General features: G+C 39.1%; 1 long non-coding RNA gene across 1 annotated transcript; it reads left to right on the top strand.

Moving 5' to 3' along the window:
• The first annotated feature begins 4,089 nt into the window (after window positions 1-4,089).
• Window positions 4,090-5,634, top strand: LOC135515371 (uncharacterized). The gene is made up of 3 exons (XR_010451801.1): window positions 4,090-4,220; window positions 4,392-4,478; window positions 5,209-5,634. It is a non-coding gene; the product is annotated as an uncharacterized LOC135515371 (long non-coding RNA).
• Window positions 5,635-12,565: the final 6,931 nt, after the last annotated feature.

Raw genomic sequence — 12,565 nt, 5'->3', positions numbered from 1 at the left:
ATAATGAGAAACAAGTGCTTGGACACGTTTTTCTGTCTAAAATAAGACTTGTTTATAATGTGAAAACCCAGAAAACTGTCTTTGAATATGTAACACTTTATACTTTATAAATTAAATGCATGTAAAGTCCTGCAAAATTGACCTGAACGTGTTACGGTAATCAATACAGGAAGTACATGTGGGAACACAAGTATATATAAATAATACACAAAGGACAATTGGGCTAGGGGGTGCAATATCACATTACACATGGACCAACCTGTTAAAGATAGGGCTGTCTGCTGCCCCCTTTGGAGTAATTGCGTGCCCATATTAAACAGAAAAGAAATCTGTCAAAAATTGCTAATATATGCATATAAAAAATATTATTGAATAGAAAACACTCTAAAGTTTCTAAAACCGTTTAAATTATGTCTGTATGTAAAGCAGAACTCTCAGGGCAGTCATTCTCCCAAACTCTCTCTTGTCATCATAAAAGTTGGGCCAACTTTGACGTTATAGCCCCCACCCTTCCCAAGCACCTACAGACCTGGGAACAGTTTCTATGTCTTCAGCGCGATGTCTGCTTTCAATGGGGCTTCTCATTGTGAGAACCACACGCTCACGAGAGTTTTGGCGGCCCGAAACCTTTCGGTCACGCGAAAAAAAAGTCACATTCATGCGCGCTCTCCTCGGGTGATCTCTCTCTTCCAAGATTGATTAAACGATGCTTGTGTTTCTGTTCGTCCTCAGGATTGTTGTGCACCTTTATAACATGCTAAAGCTTGGTTATGAACATAGTTTGACAAGTTTAGTCGACATATAATATGTAATTTCGACGTTTTGGTGCGCATCCACTTGACTTTTGGCTGCATTTCATTTGAGCTATGCCAATGTTTGATAACCGAAACTCATCATCCGACTTCACAATTAGCTAAACGCTGTTTTGAAAATCGTAAAATATAATTCCTTCCAGGTCTTCTGATGGAAAAACATGCAAATAGAAATTGAATATTTATGTGTTAAATTTGGGTTTCTGTTTAGGACTCCAAGATAGAGATAACCATAATGCTATCATTTCTTTGAAGAGCCGATGTTTTCATATTATAGCCTAGTGATACCAAATGCGCATTCTGTAACGTTAAAAATAAATGTAACACAGCAATTGCATTTAGAAGAAGTGTATCTTCTGCCGGAACTATATATATGTAGAAACATGCATATTTAGTTAAAGTTTATGATGTGTATTGCTTGTCTATCTGCCAGGTGACTTTTGCGCACCAATTTCATTTCTCAGGACATTTGAGTAGCAATTTTTCTGAAAATAATGCTGTCATTGTAAACAGAGATTTATGGATATATATATAGCCATATTATTAAAAAAAAACATAAATGTACTTGTAACATGTTATGCCATCTACTGTCATCTGATGAAGATTTCAAAAGGTTAGTGAATTATTCTTTTTTAATCCTGAGTTTGTTGATTGCATATTTTGTTCAATCTTGGCTATGACAAATTATCTTGTCTAAAACGGTGGTGGTTTGACAAAATAAATGTGCTATGTTTTAAGAGGTTAAATATTTTAGAAATCTGACTTGCTGGGTAGATAAACAAGGTGTTTATCTTTCATTTGACATACATGGACTTGTATAATGTGTTTTTGTTAAATTTCATTTTTTAAAATATAGTTTTTGTTTTTGTTTGTAAATTTACATTTGTGAAAATGACATTCCAAAAGCTAATGAACGTGGGAGGAAAGTTCCCAAATGGGACTCAAGATCCCTAACTTATTTTTAATTTTAATTAAAACCTGTTAAAGATAGGGCTGTCTGCAATGCCAAAAACCAACACTGTTTCTGGATGATCATTACAAAAGGTACAATTTGAGTTTGTGTTTTCCTTAAACTTCTTCACAAAGTGGTTGGCAGGATAATATTTATGAACAATTTTAAAGGAAAATTCCTTAATTTTGTTAATAAGTAGGTAAGTGTGTGGCAACATCCAAGCTTTTTTCCAAAAGATAATATCAATCAAACCATTCCAATAAGGCATTACATAAGGTATAGATACAACCTCCTACTGAAACAAGGTTTGTATTGCTCTGTTGTTGAAAACACCAAAGAGAAACAAATCTTCCCTACTGATGAGTCAACAGGGTTAATGGAAGGTATGCTCTGAGGGTCAGGTCTTGACACGACCCTGAATAACAAAGCAACACATGAGGGAATGGCATCTGAAACAATTGCAAAATCTTTAGGTGTTACAGGGACCTGTGGTGGCCCTTTTCTGCTTTACCAAATGAGAATAAAGTTACAAACTTCACACACCAGTCAGAGTTACACTTAAACTACATATTTTTAAAAAGTGTTTTGAAATAGCCTTTTTCACTTTCAATGATGCACCATTTCTAATGAACCTTAGAAAAGTACAAAGATCTTTTATAGCCAGATACACCCCTCTCAACTTACATGATGAACCACAGATCATAGGAACAGTTCACAAAGGTTAAGATTTGTATGAAAGATATCTATAAAACATAGCAGACAGTTACTGATGTGTCAACAGTTCTCATTGTAAAGACCAGTGTCTGGCCCCTCCTACTCCAAACTGGAACCTGTCTCACCCTGGTACGGTATAGCACAAAAACATTACCTTTACTATCTGGAATGTTCTTTAGGCTTTATTACCCAAAGAAATCCTAAATCTCCTCTGTCTGTGCTATCTCATAGAGGCCCATCCTCAGTCGAACACACACACAATACTCTATTCTGTCGAATGTAACAACTATTATAATGTAATACAAAGATTATAATATAATCTTACAAGCATTATAACATAATCTTGCAATTATCCACGACAGACCTTGTAAAGTGATAAGAATTCCTTATAACCAAGTTTTAAAAAACTCTGCATTTACAAGTTGGCTCACCAATAGGATAATATTTCGGAACCAATATTCTAAAAACAAATAAGTATTTTTATACAATATATCCCGATTAGTCCATATATAATATCTGTGTGGAGAAAAACGATGCTTGTAAATTAAGGACCATGACAAGAAAACCTGCTGATGAAAAGCAAAGTCTCACTGGAACTTTGTCAATATTTTAATTGCAAACCAACATGAAGTTAAGGCCACCAAAAGTAGAAAAGACATGATGAGGAATAAAATTCCACATAAAAGTTGGATCTTAAAATTAAGTCTTCTTCAGGAATTTTTAATTGTTTTATCTAAATTATTTTATCCAATTGATCTTAAAAGTATTATTTAAGGTAGTAATGTCCAGAAAATTCAGCCCACCATACTCATAAGTGTTCATTACAACAGTTTTCCTCATGTAATGGGTACGGTTTCTCCACAGAATCCAGAGTCCAGCATCACTACTTTGGACGCTTCTGACTTAGAATATGTGGACAACTACAAATACCTAGGTGTCTGGTTAGACTGTAAACTCTTCTTCCAGACTCACATTAAGCATCTCCAATCCAAAATTAAATCTAGAATCGGCTTCCTATTTCGCAACAAAGCATCCTTCACTCATGCTGGCCCTCGCTTCATATTTGTTGCCAAACCCACTGGCTCCAGGTCATCTATCAGTCGTTGCTAGGTAAGGCCCCACTTTATCTCAGCTCACTGGTCACCAGAGCAGCACGCACCTGGAGCAAGCTCTCCAACAGGTATATTTCACTGATCACCCCCAAAGCCAATTCCTCCTTCGGCCGCCTTTCCTTCCACTTCTCTGCTGCCAATGACTGGAACGAACTGCAAAAATCACTAAAGCTGGAGACTCATATCTCCCTCACTATCTTTAAGCACCAGCTGTCAGGGCAGCTCACAGATCACTGCACCTGTACATAGCCAATCTGTAAATAGCCCATCCAACTTCCTCAGACTTTCTCTATTGTATTATTGACTGTATGTTTGTTTATTCCATGTGAAACAACTGTGTTGTTGTTTGTCGCACTGCTTTGCTTTATATTGGCCAGGTCACAGTTGTAGATGAGAACTTGTTCTCAACTAGCCTACCTGGTTAAATAAAGGTGGTGAAATAAAAATAATAATTTTTTTAAATAAATGTTTTACATTTTTTACAGCTAAGTCCCCTCGTGTTCCCTGATTTAAGAGGTGATGACTAATCCACTCCACTACCATTGTCAACTTTCTCCCGACATGAACTGAAGCCTCATCTCGTGCGCCTGCTCATCCACTGACACATTGCAAGTTTCCCCTCAAAGCACTGTGAGTACTCCTATCAAATTTGTCTCATTACTGTTTGTAGAGTCAATCACATACACAAACACAATCACATTATTACGCATCAATGATTTTACTCCTTGCTTGGACTAACTCATTCTTAGCTCTTTTGTCAAACTGTGTAGTGTGTTGTGTTATAGTATTTTGTCTTCCCAGTCAAATCCTGTCCTGCAGTGGTCAAGTCTCTGAACACCTCAATTCACGCCTCATTCAATCACTGCTGTGATCCCTTTCCAACACTGTGTAAGTAGCCCTCTCATTCCTATTCCTCATAATATTATACTATAAATGTCTTTATTAAATGCTTTAGGTTAAAATAATTAGTCTTTGACGAGTTTTGAAATACACTTAGTAATTTCTGTGCGTTCCGTGCCTATACTGTCGGTTTGCCATCCTCCTCAATTTTTCAAGTCACCAGCCATCACTGGTTCCAATTCATCCCAAAGGTGCTTGATGGGGTTGAGGTCAGGGCTCTGTGCAGGCCAGTCAAGTTCTTCAACACCGGTCTTGGCAAATTTCTGTATGGACCTCTTTTCTGTATGCCAGAGCGGATTGCAGAGGTCTTAAAAAAGAAGGGTCAACACTGCAAATATTGATTCTTTGCATCAACTTCATGTAATTGTCAATAAAAGTCTTTGACATTTATGAAATGCTCATACTTCAGCATTCCATAGTAACATCTGACAAAACATATCTAAAGACACTGAAGCAGCAAACTTTGTGAAATTAATATTTGTGTCATTCTTAACTTTTGGCCACAACTGTATATACAAAGGTATGTGGACACGCCTTCAAATGAACACTAATTACATTTACATTTAAGTCATTTAGCTTTATCCAGAGCGACTATTCTTATTACATCCAGTGGAACAGCCACTTACTAACGGCTTTATTATTCTTATTATTGATGACAGCATGCCAAAGGCCAATTACATGGTTGCTAATCTGCTTCTGTCTCTTTTTTTATTTTCAGAATTATGGAAATGCTACGATGCTGTCCTGCAAGGCTTGGCAAAGACCAACAACGGAGAGGAGGGCTGGCATCGAACATGTTTGGTGACTCTTGGCACTACCCACGTCACCATTTGGAAGTTCATCAAGTTATTGCAATGACAGCAGCAAAGTGGTGAAAGGAGAATGGTGCAGCTACTTACTGGCGTTTCCCCGCCATGAAATGTAGATTACAACCCTTTCAATGACTCCAAAATCCTCATGAGACCAGAACATAAAGCACATTCTTGGAAGATTTGTTTCTTATTTTTTGACCCCCTTTTCTCCCCAATTTCATGGTATCCAATCGTTAGCAGTTAACATCTTGTCTCATCGCTACAGAGAGACAAAGGTCGAAAGTCATGCGTCCTCCGAAATACAACTCAACCAAGTCGCACTGCTTCTTTAACACAGCGCGCATCCAACACCTGGCGACCTGGTTAGCACACACTGCGCCCGGCCCGCCACAGGGCGGGAAGTACCAGTGACTCGCTCAATACAGAAGTGGTCAGATGACTCAGATGCTATGCTACAGTACTTGCTATGCTACAGGCTTGAACAGAAACCTGCACGCAGAGTAGCTCTCTAGGAGCAGACTTTGAGACCCCAGCTCTAAACCAAGTTGATGTTGTGTGATCCACTGACATCATGAATCCTGTCTCCTCCACCGGTATGCCAGGCTGGTGGAGATTGTGGGCATGGATGACCTGGGGGTTGGAATTAAGGCCATCCTGCTGTATGGCAACCCTGCCCAGAAAGAAAAGTACCTGCCCAAACTAGCCACAGGTAAGAACCAGCCTAAGACCTTATAGGTTGAAACGTGGCATTAAATAAACAGTGGAAGCCATCAACAGTGAATGAGTATCTACTTCTCTTTCATGACAGCTAGAGCTAGAATTATTTGGGGGAGAAAGACTGGTGTGAATGCTTAGTTAATCCCGTTCAACTACTATTCTTCAGACTGGCTTAACCTATGTATGGTGTTGTGGATCAAATAGGGCCTGTGTGTGGGTCTGATAAATGTTGTGCTTTCCTCCGTGTGTGTGTGTGTGTGGGAGATAGAATAGCAGCGTTCTGTCTGACTGAGCCGGCCAGTGGTTCTGACGCCACTTCTATTAAGACAATAGCAGTACACTTGCCCTACGGAGAATAATTTACGTTCAATGGAGGCAAGATCTGGATCACACTAGTCTAGATTGTTCATTATACATTCACATTCATCCCGGGCATCAATGTTTTACATTTCGCCTGTCTTACTGTCCCTCATAACAATGGGGGCCAGGTTGAGATCTTCACAGTATTCGCCAAGACCCCGGTGAAAGATGAAAAGGCGGGAGAGATGAAGGACAAGATCAGGTGGAGAGGAGCTTTGGAGGAATGACACAGTAAATAGTTAGATGGGTGGGGCATACAGTTAGCAAGGGATGGGATGGGATGGGATAGATGGTTAAGAGATAAGGAGATGAATGTGTTATACTGACCTTTTCAAGTGGAAAATCTGTTTTTTTTTCTCACAAATCCTCTGTTCTTTCTTCCAACCTTGCCCGCCATCCCTGAGCCCTCTCTACCCCTGTCCTCATCTTCTTCTCCTCCTTCTAATCCTTCCCAGTGGTCCCCCAGAGAAGAAGATGAGCATCAAGGCGTCCAACATGGCGGAGGTGTTCTCCGACTGCGTTCTTGGCGAGGTGCGTGGCGGTGAAGGTGGCTATGAATCCTGAACAATGGGCGCTTCGGGCATGGCCACTGCCCTCTTCAGCACCATGAAGGGAGTCATCAGCAAGGCTGTAAGTTATCAGTAATAATGAGTTTTGACTTGAGTTAAACCACCCACCAACCCACCCCTGATTTTACACTTGTACTCACTAGGTTGACCACTAGTTTAAACACATTGGACTAGTGTAGAGCAAATAATATGGACATGTGACTCCCCCACCTTTCTTTTAGGTCTTATGGTTTAAGATTGGAACCCACCCATGTGGGTCTGGGCATTTGCCTTATTTTACTATTTCAGTATTGATAAAAGAACCGGTTTTGATTTTTACTTTACCTTCTAGACGGTATTGTTTGTTTTGTTAAATGTGATATGCAATTCTGGAGCGTGTAATGTCCAACGTTACGGTTTACTTGAGTTGTCTTTCTCTCTCTCCTCCTGCTGAATGCTGCTTCGCACACCAAGCCATGTCACTCAAGGAGAGAGCAGTTGCTCAACCACGGAGTTAAGAGTGCTTTCTTGCCGTTCATTCTGCTGTCTCCATGGTCAAATGCAGAAAGATGTTTGTGAGAACGATGCTGCTTTCTACAAGCATTCTATAATTACACTTTTAGTTACTGTCTGCAAACTACTGTCAGCTAGTCTTTCTTTTCTTAGCAAGTTCTAGCTAAAATAAATTGTTAGCTGCAAAAGCTATTCGCTAGATAACTGGCTAGCTAGCTTGCTAAATGTACTAAGTCATAGCAAACTTTTTCATGTAGGCTTATCCTGGCGTGACATTTCGGCAACCGTGTAAATTTCTCTAGAACAAGGTGACTTTTAATCAACATATTCGCCTGTATTTATCCACCCAAAATTAAATGCTAATTAGCTGCTAATGTCGCTGTCATAAAGAACTACAAATGCCATGATGATCTGGACAAGACTGTCAAATCGAGGCAAAGGTACGTATCTCTGGATTAGCTATCTAATGTTAGCAACATTTGTAATTAACATTTGAACTGTCTTGTGCAGGTTTTAAATTGACACAATAATTGTGAGCAAAGGTGTCAGCTCGGGATGACGTGCAGGAGCTCGCAGGGATGTGTAGTCTTCATGATGTCTACTTTGATGCTAATGAGTGTTTTCAAATATGAGAGTAAATGAAGTTGAATATATTGATAAAAGTCACCTTTTACATGGTTATCAAAATGTCACACTAGGGTAAGTTTACTCAAAACACAGCCCTTATTTGAATGAAAGGTGGAAAAACGATTGGAACCATTTCCCTGTTTCACTGCTAGGTTTTATGGGTACTATGATGTCTCCATTGTGGGGCTCTATACAGCCTGGTGCCAGTGCTGGTGTAGGCCTACATAAGAATGTTGTTTGTGCGGTATCTTCCAAATCAGAGCGTAATAGGTGAATCATGAATATGTTAGCTAGATAGCTACAAGTGATAAGAAAACATGTGATGTAACATCAGATTAGCGTCCCTGGAAACACTGACCAACACTTTGCTTCCTACCCTGTCAAGAATTCCTCCCTGGTTTATTAATTTATTGTCATGTCAAAGAATGTATTAAAGGTGCTGCCCACTATATTCCAACTATAGAATTAGATTAATCATTTTGTTTCCATGATTCCAACACTTCACCAATTATTTAGGCATAGATTTTTGGACTGTATTATGCAGCTCTGTGGAGCACAGTCTGGAAATTATAACAAAAATGCAGAAATGGATGAAAATGCTGAAAATAATTTTTGTTTGAAGTTGGATTGAACAATATAAAACATTCAGAATGGAGAAAGACCAATTTAAATAACTTTTAATTTCTGTTTCTACTCTAGGGTCATTATCTACTCATAAAGCATATTATTTTATTAAAACATAAAATACCTGTCAAACTGTCAAAAATGTGAAAAATATTGTGACATGATATTTTGTCAATTGGTAGAATTTGACTTAGCTTCCATTCAGCAGAAATGCTTTCTCTTTCATTTCCTCTCAGTCTGTCACTTTGTTGGTAAACTAACACATATTTTAGTATCTTCTCTTCAGTCTGCTGCCTCCATCCATCCTTTTGTCACTCTTGTTTCCTTTGTAGTGGGTGGGATGGAATTTCCCCACCATACATTGTACAGGTTGGCACTGGTTCTACAGTGCCATATCCTGTGGAAGCTTTAGGGTGCAGCGTGATTACATTTATGTATTTGTTATTTCATTATTTCAGATTATTCATTTGCAGGAGCTGTGAAAATGTGGCGAAAAACAGCAGACAATCATGTTACTAACGAACAGTACACAGTACAACTGCAAAAATGATATGCAATCAAGCAAACACCCTAGTTACCATAAACAAAGACATTGTAGTGAAAGTGTATTCTGTGGTGGGTCTTTTTCGGTAATTTGGTTATTTTGCTACTTCTAGCCCCCGTTCTAGATGGGAATCGTGGTTGTTTGTCTGTTTTGAGAGGCAATCCTTCAGCTCACAGCTCATGCATGGGTGGTGGTTGCAGCTCACCCCAACACAAAGCACTTGGTTAAGGTCTCGAGTCTGCCTTTGCTTCCTCTGTTGCTAAATGCACTGATGAAATGCCCCAAATAAAAAAAATACATTGTGTGCAGTCAAATTGACTGCTTTAGCGGTTCTAGGGTTAACCACAAATATAACCTATGAGTGAGCTCAGAATTGGCAAGACATCGCACTTTCATGAAGCCCATGCCTCCCATGAACTGAATTCACTCATCAGTAACTGTCCACACTATTTACTGTTAAATAGAGAGAGAAAGTGTCAACATGCACACACACCACAGGATCATTCATTTCTAAAGAAGGCAGTAAATTGTCCCCCTAAATGTTAACTCTGACACAGCCATTTCCACTTCCCCTGTTGACAGCTAGACTTCCACATAATAAGGAAGATCACAGACAAACACAGAGAAACAAGATGGCAGACATTGTTGTCCAATGGATAGGGTTGAATATGTACAGAGGCAGAAGATTTTACGGATGGCAGTGTCAATCTGGACTGCATGGACCACAACAGTGTTAGTTGCTAGCCAATGAAAATTAGAGGGTGTGTGTGTTGTGTGTTGTGTGTGCGGTGGCCTGTCCTCTGTGACAGTACATCATGGCCATGTGGGCCACCTTTTCCTGGATTGCTCTATAGATGTGGATCTTGTTGTCAAACTGGATCCCGTTGACAGCATGGTCCGCCTGAGGGAGACAGGTCCTAATGAGCATGAGAGGGATCTGACTAAAGAAAAAAGTCTGCAAAAAGTCCTCACGATATATTCATGTGTTCTTAACCCACAGTAATAGAGTAGTTCTCCTTGCCACCATTGTGCTTTGACTTCTACCTATTGGGGTTTCCAAAAGAAATACCCCAAAATCTATAAAAGGTTGAATTGAGTGACACAAATACTATTGTTCATTGTCACAAATTGAGGAAGCTTATACTTAGTCTCGCTTTGTCAGAGAAAGAGGATTGTGAACAATAAGAAACATCACATCTTGAGAGACAGGCTTGAATACTGGGTTTTGGTTACATGTTTTGGGGATTGCCATTATTTAAGTCATGTCACCCTCTGTCCTTTACTTTTTCTAAAGAAGACTATACAGTATAACACATGGTTAGTGATAGAATCTTAATATCACACAGAAATGGAGTTAGAACTAGTTTTAGGAGGGCATGTCATTTAAAAAATTGCTTTCCCCCAGTTTCCCCTCCTCCTTGACAGTAGGGTCTGTTCTGATCCTTCTGACAGTTGAAAGTGCTGTGTCCAGCTAATAATCACCCCGATAATTGCCCTGAAACTGACCCTGAAACTATACCGAAACTAATTTCACACAAAACAGAATAAATCAATTAAGTAAAGGATGATGGGGTGAGTTGATGAGCGAGGAGAAGCAAACGATGCCTAATTTACTGTATGCAACAACCAACTGTGAATGAAGAACAGGGCTGGACATTCTATTGTATTGATTCACTAATTATAATCATCAAATGTTATGTACCCTATATCAGTCCACCTACTCAAAGCAGTCTTATCAGTCTACTCTGGCCTACTTGGAGTATGCTACACAGTGAGAGCGTGCGTAATTATACATGCTTAAAGGCTTTCAATATCTGGAAAAATATCCGCAGCAGCTGAGCGATTGTAGGAGAATGTAGTGATCATGCATCTTATGTTGGCAAGGGGAGAAATGTCACCATAGACAATTTATTCACTTCACTGTCAATGGCATTGCTTGCAAAGAAAACAAGTCTGGCTTGCACCATGAACATGAACAAGTGAGATGGGAGCTTCCTCTCTACGCAAAATAAGTAACCTGCACAGCAGTTGCAACCTTGCTGAAGAAAAACAAGGCGACTGGGTCACAATAATGAAATGAGAAAACCGGAGACTATTTACGCACTACAAAACAAAGATGTGTCAAGAAAGTGAAAGTTACAACGTGTCAACTGTTTAGAAGGGATAACAGCTAAATGAAACCCAACTGATGCCATTTCGTGAAGACGCAAACAAGCACCAGCTCACAATAATTGACTATTTTTGACTGCTGTCATATGGACACTTAAATTTAATTATAATTCCATTATTGCTGAGTTTTACTATTTATCAAGGCCACTTGGCGTTTATAATGATGTTTAGGCTGCTGATGTTTTTCATAATTTGACAATGTGTCTTGACCATGGTAGGGGTATTTTTGTTATAAAAATAAGCTGTTACGTGTTCCAACACATGCTTTCTTTTTCATAATTGTAATAAAGGCACTCCACAAATAAAATAAATTGAAGTTTAGATTTGTATTATTTGTTTATTTTTAATATATATATTATTATTTTCGTATTATTCATATTTTGTAAATGTAGCCTACAGTAACATAAACGAGTGGCGCAGCGGTATAAGGCACTGCATCTCAGTGCTTGAGGCATCACTACAGACTCTCTGGTTTGAATCCAAGCTGTATCACAACCTGCCATGATTGGGAGTCCCATAGGGCAGCATGCAATTGGCCCAGCGTGGTCTGGGTTTGGCCAGTGTAGGCCATCATTGTAAATAATAACTTGTTATTAATTTACTTGCCTAGTTAAATAAATACAAACCATATCCTAATGTTAACCAATGCCTTCATAAACACAACCACATTATTTCTGTGGCAATCCAGATTGAATTTACGAGCAGAACCGAAATCGTAAAATGTTTCGGTAGTCATTTGTTATGCTAACAAGCTAGCAAGAGGTAGCATAGAAATAGCATCAACTTCAGGTAGACAGGTGAAGCTTTAGTACACTCAACTGAAACGATACTGTTTGTTTACAGTATACTAAAATGAACTAATAGTATATAATATGTATATGAATTAAATATGTAGTATACAGTATGTTAGTATGGGTATTCAAACACAGCTCAAGGGTTGCTACCCAAGCCAGCTGGTCGTTCGCTCTATTAGTTTGGTTGCCAGAGACGAGACCCAGTTGTCCAGTCTTTTTGTTCTGTATCTATGGATGCAACCCAGTGGCTGGCAACGTTCTTATCCCTTGCTTGCTAGCTAGCCAACTATGGCTAACTTACAGTCACTTCAAACAGTGCAGACAGAATAACAACAGTAGCTTCATTTGTTTAAGCTGTTTTCAAGTG

The sequence above is a fragment of the Oncorhynchus masou genome, chromosome 27 (assembly GCF_036934945.1).
Source record: "Oncorhynchus masou masou isolate Uvic2021 chromosome 27, UVic_Omas_1.1, whole genome shotgun sequence".
Classification (NCBI taxonomy): Eukaryota; Metazoa; Chordata; class Actinopteri; order Salmoniformes; family Salmonidae; genus Oncorhynchus; species Oncorhynchus masou.
Note: the sequence above shows the minus strand (reverse complement) of the source record. Positions and strands in the feature narration are given on the sequence as shown.